Consider the following 12,262-nt stretch of genomic DNA (forward strand, 5'->3'; position numbering starts at 1 on the left):
GTACTGTACAGCCTCAGCAATGCCACACCACACACCAGAGGAGGGAGGGCAAATGCCTAAATGCATTAAGTGCTACAGAGTCCATCAGTCCACTAAGACATGGCAATACTGTTTTTACAACACACACACACACACACGCACTGATGTGCATGATTTGATGTGCAGGTCAACAGCCAAAAAGGAAATGATATGCATCAATAATGAATTATTTTGGAAAATGAGTGATTAAGTGCTAATGTGTTTAAATTATTTGATAAGACAATCACACACGTGTTTTAGTCAAACTGTACCAATGATGTAAGCTATGACTACACACACACACACACACACACACACACACACACACACACATAGGTTTTTATATTTCTTTTTTTAAATGGAGTTGAGGTCTGTGTATTGGTACTGAATGAATGATCACTGAGCCCATGCAGCAAAAACAGTGGCCCATTGTGTAAAGCATATGGGACTAATTTATGAATACATCTTTTGGTAACATAAACAAAGCACAACAGCATTCTATCATTGTCAGTGTATTCCTTGTGAAATGTTCTTCTTTGTGAAATTTTCTTACTCAGACATCAGGATAAATCTAATTTGAATTTTTGTATGATACTCACATTTTGTTCGCTTGGGGGTTTGCAATGTTACATTGAAATATGTTAACCATTCCTGCTTCAGTTTGTGGTCAGGTCAGTAACAGTGATGAAGACTTTCGGGGCAACCCGCTTTCACTTCTGTTGCAGGAAGTTGTGAACAACAGACAGGCACACCATTATCTGAGGAGTTGCAGCTTTATTCAGTTACCAGCGGTTGAATCTATGCTTATGTTTCCCTCATCACAAACTCTGATTTGGTCGCTAGCTTTTTCCCAGCTTCTCCGTTAAAGGTGGGGTAGGAGATCTCTGGAGCATTTTTTAGCATATTGCTTTAAATACTCTTCACACCCCATTGCAACCAATTAATCAAAAGTTTTGACACAAAAATGAAAAGTTTTTGTGGCCTCTAGAACGAACAATCCAGGAAAAACACTATCCAATCATGCTGAACGGACTGTTAACGATCATTGGATTCTGATCAAACTGCAATCTGCTCCTCCCTCCCTCTCGTGAACAAACATTGCACGTTCCTGTACTCTGGAGGCGTGGCTTCGGGGGGAAGTCTGAAGAAAGGGGTTGGGACTTTTGACCTGTGTATTTTCAAAATGTAGCTTTGCTGGAATCGTTTTCCAGGATCTTCTACCCTACCGTTAACTCTATTCAGTATTCTGCTGGCCGCTGACACTGACTCACGTCATGTTAACCTGAAATTAGTCACACCTACTGCTGTTTTGATGACTTGTTTTGCTGTTGTACTATTGAGGACAGGCCTGTTATGAGTTCTGCCGTCACTGGTGGTATGCTGTTATAACAGTGTATCAGTTATCGTATTGGTATGGGTCACAACAAACCAATAAATATTGGTTATCACTCTCGGCCCCAAAATTCCATATCGGACTACAAAGTGAAGTCACAGTGTAATATGATTATAACAGTGTGAAGTTGAACTGATAACATGTTTATGTTCAGAGAACAAATGTACTGACTTCGCTAATAATTCTGGAACATAATAGTCTTGGAATGGTCTTAAACATTCTTAACTCCTTGAAACCTGAAGAAGCCCAGCAGATAAGACACATTACTCAGTGGCAAAAAAACATCATTCAATGTAAGTAAGTAAGCCAAGTGATAGGCTCCTAGTTTGGTTCTGAGACAGTCTGGTCTATGTGTGATGTGCTTCGAAACATTGTGTTGATCACTCAGCCAATCACAGACTCCTAGGTATAGTCCGATTCTGGTGAGGTTGTTTGTTTCTGCAGAGTCAGGACTGTGTCTGTCTGTATACACACAGAACAGCGTACTAAAGGTGCAGCTCACTGAATTTGACATTGTTAATAGATGATCAGCCACAGACTGCACCTTTTAATGTCTTCCTCCTCAATTTGAATAGTTTGTTGAGTTATAGTGACAATGAAAATAGCACACTCAAGACAGGCAGTACAACATTCACCCATTTGTGTCAATGTCACTGATGTCAGTTTATTCATTAAGCATATTTTAAAACAACAGTGGTTAACCAAAGCAAAAGCAAGATGGACTGAACATAGACCTACAGTGAAGATCTCCATTGAAGATTGACATTTAGTTAGGATTACACTTACTCCCTGTACGGGAAACCTTCCCTGACGACTACTTGTCACTGTACTAACCTTTAACAGTATGGCCATTCTTCAGACAACAGGACCATCTTGTTGGGCCATGTTCTGCCACATCTGGCCATAGCCACAACCCAGCCTGTGAGAAAAAGTTTGAAAAATGTTAACTCTGTGCATGAAAGTGGTCAGAGGGAGCAGTTAATGGTCTGCCGTTCCCATAAAAAATGAACCATTTTAGGTCTATGATATTTGCGCTCTCACTTGCTGGTTCATCAGGGTGAAAATCTTGGTGCGATAAGGTTTGAAAAAGGTTAACTGTGGGCATGAATTAGCAGTTTTACAAAGATATTCACATAAAAAGTAAACTTTGATCACAAGTTAGCAGATTTGGGTCTATGATATTTGTGGTCTTACTGAACATCCTCTCTAGCTGGCTTGGGTGTCAAGGAACCTTTCAGCTGAGACAAACTAACTGGAGCCCGAATCAGCTGTGACAATAACAATAGCACAACATTCACCCATTTTTGTCAATGTCACTGTTAAATTCAATTTATCTGTAAATCACATTTGAAAGCAGCACAGCAGTATGATCAAAAGACAGGATGGAACCTAGTCCATTACAATGAAGATATCCTCTGAAATAGGCATTTCTGGAAACTGGACATTAGAATTGTAGGAACTTTACATTGTCATTAAATGTAGCCTATCCTACTCAGAATACCTAAAAGAATTGCAGACAACAGCACGATATTTGGTCTTTTAGAAAAGGGTTGAAAAAGGTAATAGGCATGATTAGCAGTTTATAGGCTATATGATATTATTTCCATAAAAAGACAATGGGCATACATTATCAGTGTTAGGTCTACCGTAGCTGCTTCATCAGGCTGAAGATCCTCTCTGGCCTGACAGTCCTCTCTGTTTATTTGATCAATCTGATCTCACAGGTAGGCCAAAAATAGTGCGAGTGGGACAGGCAACTTTGACTGTCCCGAAGGAGCTCGAACGGCAGCACGTGTTGCATCATGACTCGAGGTAGGCTACTGTACGTAAGGAAACGGAGAAGCGTGACTAGTCAATTTACCGATGTGAATGGTAAGCAAAGGTAATGTTTATAATTACGTGAATGGGCTAAAGATGCTTGACAGTTTGTGTTATTTGTGTGTTATTTGATTGAAATATCTTTTCTATTCGTCAGTAGATGCATTATTATTCAAGATGTTTCAAGATTATGCCTGGTCTTGTGGTAGGCTAACGTTACCTATGCTAGTCGTGCCACAGACCTCTGTCAAGCTAAGCAGTTTAGGCAATTTCATGACTGTATTATAATGCAAGCTGAATGACAGATTTAGTTTGACAAAAATAAATGTAACTTACATGATTATCATGTTGAGTAGGCTACTCAATGCTACGGATAGTAAAGTTAGGCTTTACTGGGACGTAGGCTAACCAAGAAGTGCTAAAATGTTGTGTCTTGATCTATGGGTATCAGAGACTTTGGTATCACATGCAGTCCGACCATGAGTCCGACCCATTAGACCTAAAAGAAACGCAGGTCTGGTTAACATTTTATTGATTCTTTGAGTTTGAATGTTAATCTTGCTTCCCCCTTCAGATCTGCCTGATCAGCTACCCATCACTACCACCACACTTTGCACACTCCATCTTATCCACACATTTACACACATTTGAAACACACAAAAAACAGCTTTAAGAGCTACTCTCTCTCGGTCGGTCTGTCTGTCTGTCTGTCTCTCTCCCTCTCTCTCTATCTCTCTCTATCCCTCTTTCTCGCACTCACTCTCAGTTGTCTACTGAAATATATAAAACATGTTATCAAGTTATTATGACACATATTTGTAACTCATGTACATACACACAACTAACGTACTGTATTTGTGTGTGTTTCTACCCTAGAGTATGGCTGAGAATACAGAAGGTAATTCATAAATCAATAATTCACATTGTCTCTAATGTTGTTGTTGTTGCTTATTGTTTTCTGAGTAAGATGCTTGGTATGGTCACCTGTCTGTGTCTACAATACAGTGGGATCATTTAATTTCAAAACCAAAACAGTCAAAAGCAAAGGATGTCTATTTGCCTGCAGCTATTTCAACTGATGTAGTAGATGTGACTTTATGTGTCTTTGCGATGCAATTTCATTACAGGGTGTCCTCCAAAACGGCGCGCCTCAGTGGCATTCAGACAGGGGTTTGGAAGGTCCCACTATGACTTTAACGCCTTCCCTAGATTAAAGCGCAAGAAATCTGTAAGTGCTTTGTATTCTATTTACAGAGATATTTGCTACAATATTGGTTAACATAATGGATCGGTACATCACTTTCCGTACATCACTTGTAAGTTATGGTGATATGATGGTCTATTGTTCAGAATGTACAATTTTGTTATGATTTTAATGATCTTGTTTATGATAAGGATCACAAAAAGAGGTCAGATCAGGGAGGGGGCTGCACACCACGGTCTCACCTTAGCCACACCTTGGCTCAGCAGCTACAAGAGAGTGATCCGGCAGAGGGGGTGTCAGGAGGAAACCCTGCGGGGGATGAGCAGGAGGACATCCCTGCGGGGGAAAATGTGATAAAGAAAACAGTACATTTCAATTAGCATCAACAAGCTTTAATCCAAATACACACACACAGTCCCACACCTCACCCTGTCCCACCAGGGGGAAACACTGGATGTTGTATACACTTTTGCTATTATGAGAATTACTTTATAAGATACCTTAACTACATGCAACTCCTGTATATCGTTTTACTGACACCATTCACAGACACAGACACATATCAGTGTCTGTTGCTGGAGAGTAGGGATGGGAATTGATAAGATTTTTCCGATTCCGATTCCATTTTCGATTCTGCAAAACGATTCAGTTCTTTATCGATTCTCTTATTGATTCTCTCATTTGGAGAAAATAACGAACCGATCAATTAGCATCAACTTTAGTTCAGTTCAGAAGTGAAAAAAGAGGCTAGAGGTAGTCATGTACTGCCAGCCTCTGAGCCAGTCCGCCCCTTGTCACAGTCATCTTCTAAATTAAATGCATGAGAAGGCGGCGTTCATTTAATGTTAACTGTTAAATAGCAGGTTTTACAACAAGGCAAATTGTGTTTGTTTAAAGTAGGTACCACTGTATGCTAAACCAAACCTCTATAATTTTAAAGGTCTATGCTAAACTATACCGTATATCCTCAAATTATGGCCAGATTATTTTATTTGCTTAGGCTGCTCAAAGCAGAGGACTTTATTTGGGGCAGACTTGCACTGGAGACAGGTCGTCTGCGTGTTTTATTGTGAGACATGTAGGCCTACCGGTAGGCTATCAAAATCAAAAGATTTTCAATTTGGTTTGGGATTTAATTAATTTTTGGACAGTTTGCTTATACTGCTAAATGTTGGGACTGATGACCACTGAAAGCTGGGGGGTATTTGATTGATCACAATTACGTTTCATGTAGTTGAAAGAGTGTCGGTATTTCCACCTGCTGTTTATTACGAGACAGAGCGCCGCTTTCATTCATTCATTGAATGTAGGCTACGCTGTGCTGTAGGCTTATGGAAACCTTATTCAGTAGCCAAGTAGCCTAAATTGAGTTATTTTTTAGGTATGCATGATTTAGCCTACTTTTAATTAAATTCGTAGCCTGGAATGCCTCCAATTGTGTTTAAATGTCGTATATCCTCCTGCTTCAGCCTCAGAACAGGGCGGCAAGCGAGTGTGTTGGAAACCCATGGTGTAGGCCTACAACAACTTTTAATTGACAACAATATCAAACCAACTAATCAACAATGTAAAATATTAAGAATACCTCTTATTTATTTGAGTGAAATATAATTTCGGGTCATAATTTAAGGATTCATGGTAAGCAATGTTTGCAATATTATTTTGGCCGCCAACACGCGTTGCATAAAGACCGCAAGTTTATCTGCTTTGCGTTCACAGGCTTAGCCTATAGCCTACACATTCCATCAATTAGATAAAGGCACATGATAGAAACAATACCATTTTTTCTTGTTCTGTTGCTTCTTGATTGCCCTTGCACATAGGCCTAGCCTACACTAAGAGACCAAGAGAGGAGGACTTAGGCAATTGAGCGGACTGGTCCGATATCATGTTTCTGCCAAGGCGGCTATTCAGCTTTCTTTCTTTGATTCTTTAAATGTAAGCCTTTAGCCTATTACTTATTAGGCTATTATTATTATTAGGCTATATCATTTATCATAATCATTATTAAGTTTAGCTACTGCCAAACAATTTTGCAGAGGCGCTGGCGGAGGTTTGCGCTCTCAGAGTGCTTTTACTGTAGTTTTGGACTGAATTTGAGCTCTAACGTAAAATGTAACTTAATAACCTAACTTATTTAAACTGCGCTGAACTCGATGTTGCCATGGACGTTGCGTATCTTGCATAAGCTACGTAACGTGCGTGGCGATGTCCTTCGTGCCTGTTGGAATCGATAAGGGAATCGTTTGCAAAACTGCCAAACGATTCCAAGGAGAACTGGTTCTCGATTCCCATCCCTACTGGAGAGTGAACGTGTCTTGGTGGTTGGTGGTGGGACCATGTCTGTCCTCAACCACTACAACATGGTGACAAAGTGTTTGGATGTATATAGTCATATTTTTTTCATGTCCACATTGATATCATTGTTTAGCCTAGTTAATAATATCTATTTTAGATTTGCATGAAATGCCTATTTATGTTACATAAATGTACACTGACTCTCATTTGTATGTGCTCATTTGCATACTGTAGCTATCTTGTAACATTTTAATACTTTTCATTACCAGAACGACAAACTGGTGGTTGTGGAAATGAGGCCTGTTGTTTGTCAACAGTGCATTTATAAATGCTCCTGCGACCATCACCCTGGGAGGCTTGTGGAAGCTCTTTCCAGCAACCCTGAGCAGTCCTTTCGCGGTATTCTTTTATGCCCTGTTTGATATTTAAGTGTAATTTGTAGTGATTAGATGGATTTATTATGATTCATAATATGAATTTGAATGGATAATATGGCACCATTGTGGTGCAGTTGTTGAAATGTGTCTTTGTATACTCATTTAGAATCCTTTAGAAGTCATTTCTAAATTTATATTACAGAAAATGTGGGGACTCCAGTTCTGCCAAGCAGTTCATTTAATGAAGATATTGGTATGTACCGCTAACCATTCTTACGATAATGAGGGGTGGCGTAATCGTATGATTCGTTATGATGAGCTGTGAGATCATGTCGATTTGATCAATGTGTTTTATTTCCGTTCTCTCAGGAGCACCCAGTATGGCTGGCGCCGCTCTTGAAAAGCCAGAAGAGAAGACTTCATCCTGTCCCGGGGTTTTCCAGGAGCGCCCTCTTCCTCCTGCCGACTTCCCCGAGCGGTGCCCACGTTAGCAGGTGCAACTTTATCCACGCGGTCTTCTGCATCTGCAATCGGCCTCAGTTGACTTGGCAAAAATAAACTCCTCCTTTGACCTCTAGCAGAGACATTGATTCACACATTCAAGAACTTTCATACACACACACACAAATACATATTTTACTCATTTTGTTTTTTGGGGAACAGCTCTTTTGGGTGGTTTAATTTTCTCATAGTCATTCATATTATTTATAATAATCATATAACAGCTCTTCGAACCTAGCAGATGTGGTAGTTCACATTGTTCTTATTATTAAAGGGAAACTATACAGGTTTGCCGATTTCATTGGCGCTTTCGCTTTTTGTTTTCGTTCGTTTTATGCTTACAGATTTCTCTGCAGAGCTTCCCCTACAGCTTTAGCGTGTATACATGTATTTTTACAAAACTCCTCAATCGGTCAGTCTGCCTTTTCATGAGCATAATCGCGAGGCTGGAGACTTTCTGTTACGAAGTGCCGGAAATGCCACCGTTTCGGTGGCACAAAACTTGTATGCGTTTTTCCGCTGAGGCGCTAGGGGGAAGCGTGGCAGCCATCATTCAACCCGAAATAAGTCAAATAATCATTCCAATGACTCCGAAGCTGATTAGTTAAGGCAAATTAAACTAAAAAATCTTGCATAGTTCTGCTTTAATTTAAGGAGCAAGAGCGCTACAAATGTCTTTATTATTTTCTATTCTCGCATCTCCAGCTTCTCTACTGTCTCCATCTTCATCCTTTTATCACACAGCAGGCTACATACACCTCATTGACCAAAGCAACAGGGAGCCACAGTGAAAACTGAAAAGCATTAATTTACTTAGCCATATTAGCCATATTGGCCAGGGACCGTTGACTGTTGTTCACTGTAAGGCTAAAACTACAATTTAACTACATTCTACATTTTACACATTAATCACAGAAAAGTGGTGCCTTTCAATGCTGAAAAAGTAAAGATCCCAAATGAATGCAAGTTATGTTTATTAGAATATTAATGAAGTGCCTCTGGGCGTATCTTTGGGGATTTTCTAGATAAACTAGAAATGATCCTGGAGAAAAAGCCCCTGTGCGATTTCTTCTCTGATGAAGCAGTGGTACTCTTCTCACTCGAGGCAACTGATGCACCCCAAGGGAAACAGCCTGCACATAGGGCAGCTACAAAACACAAAAGTTATGATCCACATTTTGCCAGTCATCCTGGCTTTAGTAATCTTCTCTAAATCAGTGTAACTATCAACAATGACCAATGTCTTACCTGGATCAACATGAGAAGATTTCGGTTCCAAGTTCTGATCCACGTTGACGGATTGTTCCTTTCTATTGCTGTCTGACTTTGATTTCTGATGAATAAGTATACAGTATGCTATGAAATTACTTAATGGGAAAAGGGCCATTGTAAAGAAGTAGTTGTTGGAAAAGCTTTTAGCATATCTAGAATTAAGAGAGGAGCAAGCACTACATAAGCATTTGTTATTTTTGTGTAGCACTTGTACACCTTTCTTCAACATATCTGAAGAAAACTGTGACTGTAGTAGGCCTATATCAATTTAATATATTTTACCTTGATATGAAGAAAGGCCTTGATTTTTGATAGTTTTGGGAGGAAACGAAGTGTCCGCTTCTTGGACTCCCCTTCCTTTGGATTTGGCATAGCAGTGGGTTCCATGAATTCACGAGATAGGGATGTAATCAAAGATTTCTCAAAACGAGGATCCTCTGACATCATTGCCTTCAGGAGAATGTCCTTATTGCCAAACTCATTCAAGAGATCATTGTAAATGGCTTTGAAGCCTTTTTTAATTCTCACATCACATGGGGCCATATTCTTTCCAATGCTCAAGGCAGCATCACGTTCTGTCATTAGCCTGTTAATTAGCACTCTAGACAGGTCTAACATATCATCAGAAAGTGACCCTTGATCATTCAACTTAGACAGTATTTGAATGACTAATATAGTGACCAGGCTGGTATAATCCTCTAAGGTGGAACCCACTGGGTTCGGTGAGGCATAAGGGGAACCATTAACAATATCCTTGCCTCCTGAAATCTCTGAAGTGGGATCAGCTGAAGAAGATCTGCTAAGATCCATTTGACCCTCTAAATGCTCTGTTGTCTGCAGAGTTTGCAGGGCTAGCGTCTTCATGAAATCCCTTGTCATGATTGTGCTAAGCACTTGTAAAGCCCTCTGCAGTATCTCCGAAGGAGATCTCGAGGCACCTTGGGGTTCTACTTCAGACAATGACTGTAGGAAACTGGGGCAAGATGCAGAAGATGAAGCGTGTTGGAAAACTCCTTCCATGCCGATAGTCCAAGGTGATGGAATGTTGAAGCAAGGAAGCAACACATGCTTCACTGTCTCCTCAGCATATATCTGAACAACCTGTCTGACAATATGTTTGGGGGGGAATTTGCCACTCTGCCCCATGCTCAAAAGTAAAGAATCAGAAGCAGACTTTGTGGCAACGATTCCCTTTTGGTCCTTCAAATAAAGATGGCGAATCAGGTTAGTCAGATTGTGCGAGAGTGAGCTCAGTCTCTCGTCACACAGTAATCTCTCCAGCCTTTCCTCCACTGAGGTGAGATCTTGAGTGGGTGAGACAGAACCATCTTCATTCTGCACATCCAGCTCAGCGGAGATGGTGTTTACAATGCTGATGACTGATTCAGGAGAGATAGGAGCAGGCTCATTTCCAGTCATGTCATCCATGTCAATATAAGCATTGTGCAGGATATGCTCCTTTGTGATTCCATGCTGGGGTAATGAAATAGTTTGCAGGGAGGTGCTGGACCTTCAGAAAATCACAATAGTTGGGAGTTAGTTAGCCCATAACATTCTCTACAATCTCAAAGATTGTCTTTACATAGTCCATACAGTCCAGACACACAATAAAAACATACATTCACAAACTTACAATTTACAATTTTAATTTTAAACATGCCGTTGTCCAACCCTTGTTAAAGAAACCTGGACTGGACTCCACTGTTTTGGCTAACTTTAGGCCTATTTCCAAATTGCCCTTCACTTCTACAATATTGGAAAAGATTGTCTATTCCCAGCTTATGGATTTTATAAATGAACAAAATATTAGTGAGACTTTCCAATCCGGTTTTAAAACATTACACAGCACCGAATCAGCACTTTTAAGAGTTTTTAATGACATCTTTTTAGCTACTGACTCTGGTCACTGTGTTGTACTCTTACTTTTGGATTTGACTGCAGCTTTTGATACAGTGGATCACGACATCCTGATTGCTCGTTTGGAGCAGTGGGTGGGCATATGTGGCTCACCACTAGAATGGTTCAGGTCCTACTTGTCCCAGCGAACTTTCTGTGTTAGCCTTGCTGACTCTGTGTCATCCACCGCTCCCCTGTCACAGGGGGTGCCACAGGGCTCTGTGCTTGGCCCTCTCTTATTTTCCCTCTATCTACTCCCACTTGATTCAATTCTCAGGAAGCATGGTATCTCTTTTCATTGCTATGCATATGACAGTCAGATCTATGTCCCTCTTAAAAAGGCAGACTCATACAGTGTAAAGCCATTGCTAGAGTGTTTACATGACATTAAGACCTGGATGTACCTTAACTTTTTAAATTGTAATGAAAAGAAGACAGAAGTCATGGTCTTTAGTGGCACTTCTGTGACCCCCCCTGGTTGATCTGGGCTACCTAGCACAGTATCTCAGGCCAATCATTAAAAATCTGGGGGTAAAGGTGGACGTTGACCTTAAATTTGACACCCAGATTAAAGCTGTGGTGAAGTCCAGCTTTTTTCAATTAAGGCAACTGGCAAAAATTAAACCAGTCCTTCAGAGACAGGACTTTGAAACCGTAATCCACGCCTTTGTAACCACTCGGCTGGATTACTGCAATGGGTTAGTGGGTCCTCCATTGCCCGTCTGCAACTTGTCCAAAATGCTGCTGCTCATCTCCTAACTAACACTAGAAAGTATGAGCATATAACACCTATTTTAGCCTCACTTCATTGGGTGCCTATTCATTTTAGGATTCATTTTAAAATTCTTTTGTTTGCATTTAAAGCCTTGAATGGCCTTGCCCCAACATATCTCTCCGAGCTGCTACACCCCTACATTCCCAGCCGCTCTCTCAGGTCAGCTGACCAGCTGCTCTTGACTGTGCCTAAAACTAGGCTAAAACTCAGAGGAGAACGAGCTTTTGCTGTTGCAGCTCCAAAACTGTGGAATGTATTGCCACTCCACATCAGACAAGCCCCTTCACTATCTCTTTTTAAATCACTACTAAAAACCCACCTTTTTTCACTAGCTTTTAACACCAGGTAGCATGTTTATTGATGTGATGTATGTAAATGTGTTGTGTGGGCAGTGGTCCTTATTTAATTACTTATGTATCTGATTTGATTTTACTTGTTTTATTTTTTATATTTCTGATTTTATTACTTTATGTTATTCTACTGTTGTCATTATTATTGTGTTGTACAGCACTTCGGAAACCCTGTGTTTGCTTAAATTGTGCTATATAAATAAAGTGGATTGGATTGGATTGGATATTTCATCACCACTCAGTCAAAATGTTAAAATGCAGATGACACCACCATCATATCAAGTGATAGAAGTCTCAATACTTCGATGAGTCAATACTTCAGGTCAACTGGGCTGTAGCCTGGTGCGGCAACAACAAGCT

Source organism: Sardina pilchardus, chromosome 5, assembly GCF_963854185.1.
Source record: "Sardina pilchardus chromosome 5, fSarPil1.1, whole genome shotgun sequence".
NCBI classification, from domain to species: Eukaryota; Metazoa; Chordata; class Actinopteri; order Clupeiformes; family Clupeidae; genus Sardina; species Sardina pilchardus.